Here is a 16,579-nt window from a genome sequence, read left to right on the forward strand (position 1 = left end):
TGAATTTGTCACACTTATATTTTGTTATATGGATTAATCCGGTAACATAGGACTATGATATATTGTATATCAAAGTAAAAGGGCTAGTTGATGCACAATATGACAGTAGTATTTTTTCCATACTGAGCATGCATTCATTCATTCATTCATTCATTCATTCATTTATTTTATGTACACTTGGTCCTCCGTTGGGTTGCAGGGGTGCTGGAGCCTGTCTCAGCTCCCAATGGGCAAACTTATTTACTTTATTCATTTGGGACCATGTACAATTCGAAACATAAATATTGCTATGTGATGCATCGTACCAGAGTTGGCCTGTGGATAATTTACATTTGCAGTCCCCTGGCAAAGCAAAGGTGCAGGACACCCTGGATATGTTGCCAGTTCAAGAGGTGTAGCACTACATATTTAAACAGGAAAACAACAAATTAAAAAAAAGTTTTGTGGATTAAATGTTTGGATTATGCAGCATACTTGAATGCAACATTTCATCTTTCTGTGCTCATGCAGCTTGTTGTTTAAATCTGTGTAGGTTTTAGAGTGTACAAGCAGCTGGAACAGAAGCACCGCATCTGTAAATAAGTACAAAACACAAAACACATTCTCAATAGTCATGTTTACCTGGCAGAGTGCAGGAATAACCTTTGTTTATTTCTGCTGTGTGATAGGCCATTAGGTCTGTTCTCACTAAGATAAAATGTCCAAAGTTTATCGTCTGTATCCACATAAATCCTCAACATAAATACTCAAAGATATTTTGATGTTGAACAAACGCTATGGCATTATAATTGTTCTGAAATGCTCCACTGTTTAGTCAGTGTTTGTTGAAATCAAAACCACAAGTAACCACCTGGTTTCTTCAGCTTTTACTCAAAATCAAAAATCTGATTTAAAACCAGAAAGAAATAATTAGACATTCTATTAAATAATGTAAATCTTATTGATATGGACTAATATGAAACCTAACATCATCCTGAAGTGTGTTTCATTGTTGTTTTAGTTGTTGGTGATTCCCTCAGTGTTTTGCGTTATGAAACAAGAGAGAAGAAAAGTCTGTATTAATGAGTGTTTTTAAATCATATACCTCAATCAGAGACCTGCACAGGTCCACTTCTCCAAACCCACAACCACCCTTACCCGCAAAGCTGAATACGCAACCCGACCTGCTACCCACATTTTTTTTTCAAGTTTAATCCACACCCACTCGTACCCGCGTATATTAGACCCGCAACCCAACCCGACCTGTGATTAAACACATTGTTTACACAGTAACTCACTTTTAAGGGCTTTATTTTTGACTAAAACGCATGCCATCAATAAATCTCTAATATGTGCTGCTCAATGACGTCTGTGGCCGGATGTGAGGCTCACTTCACAATAAAACAAACCGGCTGTGGATCAACCACAGTCAAATTAGATGCTCTTCATCATTAAAAGTCCTGCAAATTATTTTTATCCATGAATCTTCTATTATTTTTTCACTTCCTTTCCCACTACCCACCCACATTTTGTTTAATTTTGCCTGTGAAAATTCTTCTTTTTTTTTTTTTTTAACCCGTCCCTGCATGTTTTTGCAGGTACCCGACCCGGTGCAGGACTCTGACCTCAATACACTGCTATGCACCAAGTCATAATTCAGATGTCCACTGGAATAATCAGTTATTTATTATAGTTCCAGCTAAGAAATTGAGTGCATTTGATGTTTGTTTGTGTCTGATATGATCGTAAATGGTAGATAGTAGTTGGGCTTTTTAGACTAGAAGAGCAAATAAAATTTGGGTGAGAGTAAGTAAAAGTTCCCTTAATTTTTGTACATACCTACCTGTTTAATCCAACCCCTGATTATCCTGCTCAAGCCCACTGATTTATGTTTTCCACAGTAATGAATCCCCACAATCCAATTAAGAGTTACTAGTGATTACATCTTGTAAGACCACACACACACACACACATACCTGTAAACACACATATAAATGCACATCATCCAGTGGTATGAGACTTGACTGTGACTCAGTCTTCACATTGAGACGAATACCATATTGTTTTCATGTAGATTTTTCAATGCACATTCACACTTTTTAACCCCACAGCAATTGATCATAAAAGGGTATAAATGAAAGGGCAAAGGTCATTTATTGAGATCTGAGGTGTGTACTTCTAAATCGGCAATGTTTCTTTCTGTTTTAAAGAACAGACAATTGATACAGCAGGTAGCTAAATGATAGATATTTTATGTTTAAATATCAAATCAATTATCTTGTATACATTTTTTCTTTGCTGTTTGGATTTTTTAAAAACAAAATATTCCAATGCTTTGTTGTTTTACTTAATCTTTTTTATTCATATTTTGATTTTGAACCAGCCCTTTTTCATTGAAGTGTCGAAAATTCATAATGTTAAAGTAGTGTCATGCTCTCACCACAAAAAGTTATTAAAAACACAAATATTCATCTGATTGCTTTATCTTCCATTCAGGACCGACATGAAATAATTTTTCACCATAGTTATCAATAATGACTGGTTAAAAGTTTTGGTTATCAAGATATTTTTATTTTTAATGAGAAATAGCGCTTACTAATGATTCACAATAACAGTCTTTTATCAGCTGATTACTTAGGTTAAACAGTTGTAAATTTGGTTTCTAAGTTTACTTCTTGAATAAAAGTTTACAAGAGGAACAGGTCTGGTTGTCTTGTTACCCTGATGGTCAGACGCCTTGATCCTTTTCTCCAACAATCTTGTGTGAAAGACATGTCTGGGGCTGGGGCTGGTTCTTGGCCTAGGCTGGGGTTGGAGCTGGGGTGTAGTGCTGGTCACGGGACTCTGTCACCAGCCTGGGGGCCACTGACACAGTCATCTGGGGCAGTAAAGTGCTAAGAATGGCCGGCATTGTCAGCCAGCCCCGGCCCCTGAAGGGCCTACAGAAACAGAGGGGCTACGCTTCACAAACAGTGGCTCTCCTCAATAACGAGCCTCTTCTGTTCACGGAAGAGCCCGAGAGAGCGATATTTATACACCGGCTGCATGTCACTGCTGCCTTTTTCTGACACTGTTGAGATGCTAGGTTTCTTCATGTTTTAGCCAAACCAATGTGCATACATAACAGCAGAAGATAGGGCTGATTGTGACAGTCTCTGGGACTGATGTCTTTTCTTACATGTCCAAGCTGATCTGCATGTTTATGTTTTGATGTAACAAATCTTTCATCAATTGGTTAGCAGGTTATTTTTAGCGCATAAGCAATGGTTTTTTCTGCTGGTTGGGGTTTGTCTCATGGATGCCAGTAAAGCATTTTAAATGGTAAATGAGTTTTAATGGATGTCATTGTGTTGTCCATTTAAAGCCTTGTATAGTCAGAAAAGTCGCAGTCTATATTTACCCAGTATCTGGGGCACCCTGGTGGCTGAGGGGTTAATGGTGCCGACCATGAACCAGAGTGTCCTGGTTCGACTCCGGCCGGGGACCTAAGCTGCATGTGATTTCTCATCTCTCTACCCTCATTTCCTGTAATCTTCACTGTCCAATATCTACTGTACTCTACTACAACATCCCTATAGCATGTAGCTGTGCATGTTATGTAAATGATGATGTTTATGTGGTGTGTAGGTAAGTGATATGAATTTTATTGCTAATCAGAACACTGCTCTACCTACTGTAATAGTTTTAAGAGGGACATTGGCAGTCACAGTTCTTGTACAATATGGAAAAATAGAGAATTTCAGTCATTTCTGGTCTCAGGGGAAAAGAGTATAGAAGAATAAGTTTCTAAATGTATGCTCCTGTTGAGTTTTCTAAAATATAAAGTTGAAAATGTCTAAAATCAAACTGATCACACACATAATTTGATCTATTTGACTGCAACCTAACTAAAAACTACTTTTCTTTACACCACATATGAGGAATATCAGTAACCAGCAATTACAAAAAAAAAAAAAACAGTGCTTGTTAGGGTGTCTGTGCATTAACTAGAAACAAGAACCATAAATTCATTTTTCTTGCACCATAACCAGAAACACAGACCAAAAAAATGTTTGTCAGGTTTGACCACTAAAACCTTTGCAGTTCATCCTGGAGTCCAAATAAACATTGGTGTGAAATGTTAAGAAACCGAAGGTATCACGAAGACAGCATTTTTAACAGAAGACCATACTCTCTGGTGCATCTAAAAACAAAATTGCAAAGAAAACACAGTTGATAGGCAGTGACTGTACGCAGACATTCATGTTGGGATATTACAAAAAGACAAGAGGTTTTGTGCTGAATTGTTGTTAAACAAGAAAGTACTCCAAAGAAAGCACTAATGTCAATTTTGTGAGGCATTTTTCATGACTTCCGTGAAGCTAATTCTTGATATTTTGCCCAGTCTTACAAGAATTTTTTTTTCCATAGCACTGGGAATAAGTAAGTTGCACAGTCAAAATATTTACTAATATTAAGTAACTAATTAATTACAACCTAATGCAACATGTGTAATCAGTATGCAACATACAGTGCATACAGTGGATTATAAAACCATACTAATTCTGAAAGTCTAGAAGAGGATAGAATTTCATAATTGTAAATGTGCAGGAACCCCAATGAAAGCCTGGGTTTATACTAGCCATAAAATAAACAATAGAAAAACAAATAATTATAAAAACACTCAAGTGTGGTTTTCCATGTTGATTTAATATTGTAAATTAAATTCAGTTTCAATTTAGAAAATACTTGTAAAACAGTAGAAATATTTAGAAAAATAACTTTTTATATATGTTTTAAAACTGACTATATATGTGAGTTTTTGAGTCATTTCCTTTAAACAAACTTAAGAAATAGCCTTAAATAGTTTCAGTTCAGTTTATTAATTCCCTTTAATTTATTTCATGTAGATTCAACATCTGGGCTTTTAAACAAAAATGAGATGTAATAACACAATGTAATCATTATCATCACTACACTAATCATAAAAAAATAAATGTTTCTTCATAAAAAGAGCCATAAAAAGCCTTAATCCAGATTAACAAAAACCTTTGTGTCGCTTGCTAAAATCAGATGACCCTACTGTCAGCTGACTGCGGAATAATCAAAGGGAGCACTATGGAAGTGTGTGTTTGTGTGCAGGCGTTGGTGTTTGAATGTATCTGTGGAGTTGTGTGTTTGTGTGCATGATTTCTGAGGAAACGGAAGGAGTGGTTTTGAGCTGAACTGTAGAATCTGATGTACTGGAAGCTCAGTGGGACTCCATCTACACAAACCACTGTCCTTAAGGTTGTTAGAGCCCCATTTGGGACTCTCTCTCCCTCTCTCCCTCCCTCTCTCTCTCTCTCTCTCTCTCTCTCTCTCTCTCGCACTCTCTCTCTCTCTCTCTCTTCAGTTCTCTCTTGAGGCCAGAAAGCGACAGCACAGAGGATGTTGCAGAACACATGAGAACACATATTGTCCCTTATAACAAAGCCTTATCACAAAAAGCCTGTGCAAACCTTTTTTGAGATGTCATTCCACATAGCTAATACATCTGAAAGTGTTTGACAGGACAGTAAACATGCAAATCGTAACAGTAGGGTCTGAGAGTTACTGTTACTGTAAGTGCTAATGGGCCTTTTTAAAAGTGTTGGGCTTGTTGCAGCAGTTAGGTTGTGGAGTTTCTGAATGTCTCAGCCAGCCTAGGCGTTTTGAACCAGTTAAGAGAGCCTAAAGCTGCGCAGCATAGCATGCTACATGTCACAAGATTAGTTAGACTGTGTTTTTATTTTGTTTCTAGAGACCAGAGGCTCTGACAAACTGTATTTAGTTTCGTCAATGAGTTGAACCACATTGGAAAGCCAGCACAACTCCATGAAAAAAGGTACAGATTTTAAATGGGATTTACAATGTGTGATGGATCGAGATCATTTATGGCCTGTGAAGTAATCATACTTAGTCTCATGTCAGATGTTTTGATTATTTTTAGGCCTGTGTAATTGTCAGTTCTGTATGGCTGATCTTAAAGGGAGAAAATGGGAATATGTGTCCCACTTAAAGAAAAGGGTTGTCATTTGTAAATTATATTTTTGGGTCAAAATGTGTGTCCATTGTGGTCAAATTACTCAAATTAGCACCATGTTTAGATTATTTTTATGTTAATGTTAATTGTTAATTTTGTACAGCTGATCTTCAACAGAGAAAATGGGAATCTATGTCCTACTTAAAGAGGGGAGTTATGGTTATAAAATTTTATTTTTGGGTTAAAATGTGCGTCCATTTTAAAGGACCAACAGAGACACAGCACGGCTGGTGAATGGCGGATATCTGAGTCTCTTACTGTGTGCCGACTTCACACACATACCTTTCTCTCTGACTCTCTCTCTCTCTGTCTCTCTCTCTCTCTCTCACACACACTCACATACACACCCTGCTGTTGACCAGGAGTGTAAAGGCATAGACTGCTGGAGGACAGCAGTGGCGCTGCAGGTTCCCTGCTCAGAGATTGTGGAATGGTCGTTCATAGAACACCCCCCCCCCCCCCCCCCCCCCCCCCCTTCGCTCTCTCTCTCTCTCTCTACACTGAGCCCCCCCTCCCCCCGTCGCTCCCTTTTCTCCCCCTCCCAATCCACCCCCCACCCCCCTTAGAGCTTATGTAAACTAGCTGTGGAGCCAGGGCAAGCTGAGGCTATTTTTAGCAGCAGCACTGCAGAGCAGAAACTGGCGGAGGGTCACGTGTGCGCAGCCGAATCAAAGGGAGTATCCCGGCAATGCGCTGTAAACAAAAGGAAGGTCAGTAGCAGAAGGTGAGACACAAAACGCCTCTGTGTTGGTTTTGTGTGTGCGTTTGTAAACGGCTATGTACCGCCTGGCCATACCTTCCTCTTCTTTTAATGCCCTGTCATAAAACACATCATTGAGAGTCTGAATGCACACATATGCTTTCCTGACTGCTCTGTCTCCCCTTACTTTACACACATTTACACATATCTAAACCATTTCTTCCTCCCAACATTGCTAGAGACAGAGAGGGGGGAGCTGAATTGATCAAAGCGGGGGTTGACATGCAAGGAGACATTTTGCTGTCTAATCATGACAGGGGCTCCCAGCTCCACACTTTTTCCTTGCTACCAGGCCGGTCTATCACAGAGCAGCAGCACACTTGGAGGCATGCAAAATCCATCAAAAAGCACATGACCATGTGTGTTAGCGTTGACATTAGCATGTTTTGTATCACATGGGGTTTTCAAACACTGTGTTCAGAGTTTGGCCTAGCTAGCTTAGGTTGTACTACAGCTTGTAGGCCTGGCTAACAGGGAGGCTAACAGTTAGCTTTGTCCAGCCACACCCAGGCAAAAGGTCTTCCTCCACCTCTGTCACTCGTCAAACAAGCCTCAACTTTCACCTCCTGTGGAATGTGGTCAGAGGGGGGCACAGAGTTATATATAGAAACCTTTTATATTTTTCTGTCACAGCAGTTTGTTTGCCTAGACGGTTTGAGCTGTTGGGTGTTTCATCAGGCCTGGCTGAAGCAGTTGGCTCGAAGGCTAACTTGAGTAAACATTTGGCTCCAACACAACATCTCGTTAGGAAATCGGTCGGATCAGTTATTGCTCTAGACGGTCTTAACCTAGGATTGTACAGCCTCATTATACCAACTGTCATCAAACAGATACTGGCCCCACCTCAAACTGTCCCAAGCAGAGAATATAAGATGTTATGCAAACCTTATGTGTCCCTGTGGTTTTTATGAAGGATCTCGTGCTCTAAAACATATTTATTTAGTAACAGAATTCCAGTCCACACCTGATGTATTGATACAGCTGGCGCAGATTAAACTAATGTGTAATATCATGTCTTGTGATTGTTGTTTCTTATTTGTTTTCAAGCTGTGGCTGTTGATCATCAAATCATTCATGCAAAGAAATTGCCATTTTTTTAGTAATAAAGGTAAAACCTCCTAACTTTCTTTTGTAACTCTTAACAAATAGACTCCAGTTTTGGACTAATTAAGACTAAGCAAGCAAATTAACATCACTACATGTGAAGAACGTGAAGCCATTAAGAAAGGCATTTTTTAATTATTTTCAAATGAATAATCCATAAATTTATATATGGGTGTTTTCTGGATTACTGATGTTTGAGTTACTATGGCACATTACACAGAATTATGTGATTATTCTGAGCATATATTTCATATTAAATTTAACATGCATACTGTAGAGAGCATATTACTACTTTTTATTAGGCTGGGAAGGTTTTCCAACTAGCTACTCATCGGTTCATTGTAACCACTGGAGTAATCCCCAGGACTTGTGTGTGTTAGTGTTCTCACCTGTTCATGAACACAGTAAGTGTACACTCATTATTTTGTCCCACTAATCACCAACACGTCCAATCACTTCAAATCCATTTCCCGTAATCTGCTGCTATCCCATAAGTAACACAGCAGACTACTGTGGTAATTTGTGACTAGCTTTATCTTGGTGTACAAAAAAAAATCTGCAGTGACTTTTTTTTCTCTGTTTTTGGTGGTGGGAGAGTTTTATTCCTTATATAGAGAATAAATAGAAATCCTTTTACTATTTGGCTATAAAGTCATTTTACACTGTGGATTTCCATAACAAGGCCTGTCTCATGGGACTCCTCTATGACTTCCTTATCAATTACCTCCATGATTCGGTTTTTAACTCCTAACACTGTACAGCTAATTCATCACATCTGATGCTGCATCTGTACAGTGGTGACATAACTAAGTAACTTTGCGTCTCTTTAGTTAACTACATGCTACATTATCCCCTTCTTCACTAAATCTGTGACTCTGTTTTTGGTTATGTGAGACGATAGCACTCTAAAATAACCTGTCGTCATGAACATATATACACTGACACACATACACACACTATGGAAAGCTATCACAGAGCTCGGTTCTGCTTTGTGTTGATGTATGAGAGTCTGGGAATGGTAGGATACAAGTGCAGCCTGGTTTAGGAGGAGACGGTGGATAGATAGATAGATAGAGAGAGAGAGAGAGAGAGAGAGAGAGAGAGAGAGAGAGAGGAGTGGTATGAACGACTGGGGTTGCCATGGGAACCCAGCTGCTAAAAGCAGGCAGGGTCAGTGTGGAAGAGAGGCTGTAAGTGTACAGCAGGAGCGAAGTGATGCCACCCGGAGGCCACATTTTGAACTACACAAACAGCACCTAGAGGCCCTGCACAGTAGAAGCCTCTTGGTCCTGTCCTGGCTTGATTTGGCTCTCATCACCACCATATTCAACATCCTAAAATTAGAAATTGACTTTTTCTTAACTCTTTTGTAGGTTTGGTTGATTTCTAATCACTTTTTGTTCAGTCAGTTGTTCAGCTCAGTTTTGGGTTATGCAATCTCTGCTCATATTGTAGACTCCACTGGCTGATATTAGTCATTGGTTATTGACTTTTGATCGGGAGTTGAAAGAGGAAAAGCTCATTTTCATTGGGTCACCAGCCAACTTCCAAACGGAACAACTAATTTGACATGGAGGCTATAGCTGTTTACAGGGGCGGAGAGAATTGAATCGTACTCAATATTGTTGATTAGACTATTTTTACTTGGTTTTCTATTTTTGGAGCAGATTAATTCAGAAACTGACAGATAATGTATTGATGTCAGGCTTCCATATTATTTAGAGATCCCCATAATTCAATTTCACAGAGAACTATAGTTGAGAACTATACACGGGATAAGGTTCAAGTCTGAGAGAGTCCTCATGTTCCCACTGTGACTCAAACAATGAATTTGGGGCTGAATCTATTTTAAGCAGAGGCAATAATGGTCCACGTAGACAATGAACAGAGACAAAAGGGCATTACAATGTATTTCACATTTTTTATACAACACCTTTCAAAACCATGACTTGATGTGGCCCTGGAAGGCGAATTGGCGGCCTTGAGATAAAGCAGGCACTTTTGTTTACACAAGATTTGGTTTGACTTTCAGGAGTGTCTCCGTTCTTGGGGCCTATATTTAGGAAGTACCCACTGAGCCGTTGATGGATTTGTCTAGTTTCAGATCCATCTCCCAAACTGCACTGTGTTCCTGTTTGGATGGATGAGTTGAACCTGGGGCTCAGATCTTTCCACCAGGTGACCGGGATCCTACACAGCTCCACCTTCACTTTTGTCCCATTGCACGTGGCTCTGGGCACAGTACCAGCTCAATACTTCTGACTGTCTGTGTTATGTGATGAACTGTGCAGGTCTGCTGGACTAGTACTGATGTCACGTGTGTGTGGTGTGTGTGTGTGTGTGTGTGTGTGTGTGTGTGTGGGTGTGGGTGTGGGTGTCTTTAGCAAAGAGTTGACATACATAAGCTTCAAGTGACAGTTGAAATATTAGATTACAATTTGACTTTGACTTCCTATTTTGTGGATAATCCAAATATGGCTGAATGTTGATTGAATATTATTTAGAAGGATAAAACTTAGTCTGTGTTCTACACATGTCCAGTGTGAGATCTTAGACAAAATAAAGCATGTAGATTCTTCATTTCCTGCGGTGAAGTATGATGATGTTTTTTAAGCATTTTGGATATTTTACAGACATTGGTGAAAAGAAAATGGAAATATATAAAAAATGATTGATGATTTTGATGTTTTAGGTCTACATTTAAAAATTAGAACAGCATAATTTGATGCAAAAGTGATTTTGCAATCATTCTGGACAGTATTGTAATTTGAGCCTATTTGTAAGGTTATCAAGAATATTCACAGATCATATGTAATTTTCCCAATTGAAACATACAAATTCAAACTAGTATCAAAATATAAAAACTTTTAATTCAGCATTTTTAACACATTAGCTCCCCAGCTTCTCAAAGTCACAAAATCGAAAATATCATCCTACATTTTCTTAACCTTTAAATTGCAGCTTTTTGTAATTTTATATTTACACAAGGTGACATTACAAGTCAGTTGTGAAACTTTATGATCATCTAGATAATCATGTGTTAGTTATTTCAAATGTATTTTATTTTTATGTGGTAGACCACAGCTGTCACTGGGCTTTTGTGTATTTTGTATGTTATAGTTTTTCCACTTTCCAGATTTGTTTATCTGTTTTAGATCAGTTTATCTATTAATATGCTTTAGGTGATGCTTTTTTTTCTTTTCTGATAATGCTATGACAAAAAAAGATCCCCCATGTTTCATTCATTTCAATGTTTATCTAGCCAAATATAGGAAATATTAGGAATGATCTGTTGTGGCAAAATCAAACTTCAACATTTAAATGAAGCTTTACTAGCTTCAAAAACAGTGTGATAGTGATGCTGTCCTGTGTAGCAGCAGAGAGTTTTTAAACAGTTGTCACTGGGCAGTTGGAGACTAAAGGGAAAGTCCATTATGCTGGCCTGAGCGGCTTCAAAATATGGAAACTATTGATCAGCTCCTCTGCTCTACTAATTAAAGATGGTCCGCTATTTGTAAAAAGTCAACCCAATTATCAAATGAGCACATGAGGCTGGGTACTGCTGGTTGGTGTGAAGGTTGCCTGACTTTTTTTCTGAGCTTCAGTACAGCTTTCCTATGACTTTTCACAACCTTCTTACATTTGCTCATGTGCTCAAGTTACTTGTCAGTTTATTCTGGCCTCTGTTTCGATGTTTAAATATAATCAGTATTACTGTTAAATGTGCTTTATGGTGATTTTGGTTCTCTGTCCCATTTCTGTGTCCTGTAGCTTTATATTTGTATTTAGGAATGTCTGTTAAATTGTTTGTTGTGGCTCTCCCAATGCATCCTAATGGTGTGAGAGCTCGTATCTGTGCTCTGGTTCAGGGAGAAGCCCCTGTGGAGCTGGGTGACCCATGTCCCCAAGCCCGGTATGAAGTGTTTTAATACCACCACCACCACCATCTTCCCTCTACCCGTTTCTGCTCAATGGGCAGCAACATGTGACCTGGACCACGTGGAGCTGAGGCCTGAGGCCCCCCAGCATCAACTGTCCCTCAACATATTGGTGTATGTGCGTGTAGATGAGGTTCTGGCTGTGTGTGTATTCATCAGGAAGACCAGGCCAAGTCAAGTGATACTGTCCACAACAAAGCCTATACATAGCAACACAGACGGACCCGCAGGACGAGTACAATGTGTTTTGGCTAAATACAGAGACAAGTGAGCCTGCAGACAGAACAAGAGGGACAGTGATAGACAAGATAATAGTGGATTTTTTTCATTCAACATGCCATGTACAGATTAACTGTGTCAGTGGCGTTATAGTTAAAACTACAGCTGGATTAAAGGTATAAACACAGTATATCTCACTGGGTCTTGGTAGTGAGTACTTGAGTCATATCACATTTATCCAGCGTTTTAGACGTATATCATTTTATTTAATGTAATGCTATGTTTCATCTGGTCACCAGTCAATGGCTGCATATCCCTTTACAGGATGGACAAAACAGTGTCTTAGAACTGTACAGTATTTTGGATCCTCTGCATACTTTTTATTACATTTTTTTATGCCATTTATTAACATGGCAATCTGGCGTAGTTGTAATTTAGCTTGTCTCAGTGTGCGAGCAGTGCCTTATGCAAACCACAAAGCTAATGTGCATAGTAATATAACATTATTAGCTAATTTACCTTCTAGATAAATCAGTTCCTCTAATGCTAACAGTACAATATGTAACATGTAAAGAAATGTGCATCTGTTAAGGGGGGCTGGGAATCGAGAACCAGTTCTTTTTGAGAACCGGATCCCAGTAGCTTGATTCCTTGCAATCATTAGCCTGCCTGCTTAATGATTCTGCTTATCGATTCCGCCTTCGTTGCGCATGCACATGATGTCAAGGGTATGCTGCATTGTTTTGGTCAGAATGTAGCCCCACATGGTGTTGAGGCAGAAATGGTCTAAAAAGACGACACCAGGTCCACTTGTAACACTTGCAAAGCTCCCATGTCTTCAAAAGGGTGGAATCCCTCCAATATGCTCAAACATTGTCCACAGCATGTGATTCATTTGCAGGAATGTCACGTATTTGATACGCTACTTAGCGACGCTTGTGAATGTAGCGGCAGAGTGAACGCTGGGGCCCAGTTCCAGTCCCGGTGCGGGCAACAAATGTTGTACCCCCTCAAATACAAGTTTCCAAAGGTAGGGGAAAGGAAATGAGGTGCACAATAACGGGAGACGAGCCGAGATGAGTCGAACTGGTTCCATGTAGTGGACATGCAGCAATAGAGGAATTAGTAAGACAGTTAATGCAAACACACCCGTTTGTACTCTTTTATTCCCTCACCCAATGAGATTTGGTAAGAGAATCGATAAGGAATTGGATTGATAAGCAAAATCGATAATGGAATCGGAATCGTTAAATTCTTATCGATTCCCATCCCTATCTGTTAATCAAGTTTTTGTTGTAATGTGTATGGATAATCACATATCAGTCTGCAAATTGATCCAATCCAGAATGTTAACATTTAAACTGACAGTATGCAGCATATCTGCATTCAAATAATTTAAAAAAAATGACAAGTGGAGAATTAACAAAGAAATATGTTATTAATTCGCAGCAATGATATAGGCAATTTGGTCATCTGTTAATGTCAGATGCTATTAAGCTAAGATTAGACTTTAACTTTGCTTGCTATTTTACTGGAATGAAATGTTATAACATGACTATGCATCACTAAATATGATGTGAATACAAGCAATTTTATTAAGTTACTAGTAAAATCCTCTTAGAGCCTATATTCAGTTATGTGGTGTATGTGTTTAGGGCTTTTATTGTGAAACATAAAAACAGTGGTATAGCTGTTACAGGTACATATGCTATTTTGTAACTGAGAGACAGCTAGTGGCAGAAATCTACCTATTGAGCATTTAACTCCAGAGTTTTTCTGCCTTTTTGTTCTGGTCCTCTACAGCAGCAACGGTGTACAGCACTGGCTGTGAGTTGCTAATTTCACCATGGAACTAGTTTCTGCTGTAACATAGACTTAAACACAAACCTCACATGAGCTTTCTTGCCCATGCATTTACTACATATTTTTCCTGTAAGTATTACATTAGCCAACGTTATTTGCCGCTATTTTCATTGGAATAGATGAAAATATATGTCCCTAAACATAATGTGACTAAAGCTGCAATGGATTACGTCAACTTCATGCATAATTTCTAGGCATAATAATGGTGAAAACAAAACTCCCATGATCCCACACTACTTAACAGTGTCATTAATACAATTTCTTTTGTTTTGATTGCCAAACCGTTAGCAACACAAATTAGATACTGTATCTTTAATTTGTTGTTGTAGTTGTCTCCAGACTTGACTTGAAGGATAAACAGAACAGTTTTTCTTGCATGGACTGTGGATATAGAGGGAGACAATAGAGGAGAATAAAAAGCGATTGGCTTATTATCACTCAAATCCACAAATTTTGGCATTAACAGATGATTACCACAGCATATAAAGACCTCTGCTGCCAATAGAGGACTGCTTTGGGAGGAAATTGGAGAAACCGCCACAGACCACACATTTCACTGGACCTGAAACCTGGGTCGTCTATTTGTAGCTCTCAACCAGAACAGCTGTAGTCACTTAAAACTGCACCTAAACCTTTTGATAAGGCATTATCTGGAAGGCCACTCTGTAATCAATGTTATCTTTTTCTGCATTTTTTTCCTGGATCCACATCCCTTGTTCTTTTTCTTGCTGGGTACGAGGACTATATTTGGCTCTCCATTGCTCTACCAATAGTACTTCTGTCACATGGCAGTCACAAAGCCTTCAGTAATTATAACCTAGCTAGGTTTCTGCGAGGAAGGCTCACTAAAAATACACCCGCATTGTTGGAGTGATGGGGTAAAAGCAAGAGATGTGTTTTTTTTCCCCTTCATTTTATGTCTGAATAAATATTTGTCTGCTATGGGAGCATGTGTGATAATGTGTTTTTGTGACTTTTCACACAGTGTCCGACAGGTCTGCAGGTTGCGTTTGTCTTGATTCCAGTGAAAATATAATTAACAGATGCAATTAACTGTGAGATTTACTAAATGCTTTTGATGAGAAAACACATTGTATGACTTTAAAACCGAGCCACCAGTCACTGCATCTCTGCATGTTTCCCAGTTGAGCAAACATTTTATTTACATTCATTCCTCACTAAAACAAACTTCATGTCTATTTTAAAGCTGGAACAATGTGTCAGTCAGATACTTACTTAAGAGACCGACCAATGCCAGTTTCCTAATTATGAAGATGACTTTTTTTTTTTCTTACTTGTCAAAAAATTCCTAAGGCTGTGTTTAATGATGTTAAAGATGTGTATATGTTAAGGATAAGGTTAAGAAAGCTGGAACAATATGTCAGTCAGATACTTAAGAGACCAACCAATGCCAGTTTCCTAATTGTGAAGATGACTTTTTTTTTTTCTTGTCAAAAAATTCCTAAGGGTGTGTTTAATGATGTTAAAGATGTGTATATGTTAAGGATAAGGTTAAGGTCTAAGGTCTATCAGTTTAGTTTTGCAGCTTGGCCAAAAAGTAACAATGGTCCAAAGGTCAGGCTGCCAGTTAAAGTCGAGGTCTGCTCTCTCTCTCCCTCTCTCTCTCTCTGTGTATCTCTCTCTCTCTCTCTCTCTCTCTCTCTCTCTCTTCCTATCTAGTCTGAAAAGCATTGTGGGAATTTTACATTCTAGACCTCTGGACTAGACTGGTGATGACTTGGCACACTTGCTGCTTCTGGTTAATAAGTACAAAGTGTAGTGTGTACTAAAATAATAAATAAGCAGTTTTTAGATTTGGCTTTGCTAACATGTGATGTGCTTTTTGTCATCATTTGACATTTTAAAAGCCAAGTGTTTAATCTGCTTATTGATAAAGTTGTTGATCAATCATTAATGAAAATAAGTATACATGAAATAAAACTGCTGAAGACAGACATGGATGTATTTGCTGCATATGAACTATGTGTGAAAATGTCTAGTCCTTGTTCCAAAACACTCTTTTATGTATATCATTGTAGATGGGTGTTACTTTTGGTGCTAAATTAGTAGCGGTCATCCCCCATCCCCCAAACCATAGTTATTAATTTTTGCATCAGCATCGTTGAATGCTGGCTGTGGCCTTGTTGCCTGTCTTGTGACATCCTGAAGCCACAAACAGTTTGGGTGAAAAATGAAGGATGTTTTTGTCCACACCTGTTTGGTCCACATCTGTGTCCCATATAGAAGCTTCATACACTGTGCAGGCTGAGATATCTGTGTAAGAAATACCTGACCCACCTTTATCTCTTCTACTATGTCTGTTCCTTAGCTTTGTTGTACTTGTGCTTAGAGAACCATTATGTCGAACTTTACGTCTTTAGTTTACTCTCACAGACATGCTCTTGAGGAAGCTACTTTTTCAAGGCATTTTTGGAAATGGTTTGAAAGTTTTGCATTTGTATTTTGTGCTGGCCAACATATTTGCTTGACTTGAATTTTCAAGGGCATTTTTGCTTTGTGCTCCTGTTAATTTCTAACTCTGGCTTAGTCCGCTGTGGCTTCAATGGCAGGACAGTATAGTTAAGAGACAGAGGAATGCCTAAATTGTCTACAAAATATTGAATGGCTGTTTTGGAAACATTTATACCTATATTTGGCAAGACATAAACCTTA

At 38.7% G+C, this 16,579-nt stretch overlaps 1 protein-coding gene across 2 annotated transcripts in view; it reads left to right on the forward strand.

Annotated features, from left to right (window-relative positions):
* Nucleotides 1–16,579, forward strand: part of LOC115437550 (guanine nucleotide-binding protein G(olf) subunit alpha) — a 43,336-nt gene that overhangs the window by 13,467 nt on the left and 13,290 nt on the right. The gene's annotated exons all lie outside the window — the stretch shown is intronic.

Source organism: Sphaeramia orbicularis, chromosome 17, assembly GCF_902148855.1.
Source record: "Sphaeramia orbicularis chromosome 17, fSphaOr1.1, whole genome shotgun sequence".
Taxonomy (NCBI): domain Eukaryota; kingdom Metazoa; phylum Chordata; class Actinopteri; order Kurtiformes; family Apogonidae; genus Sphaeramia; species Sphaeramia orbicularis.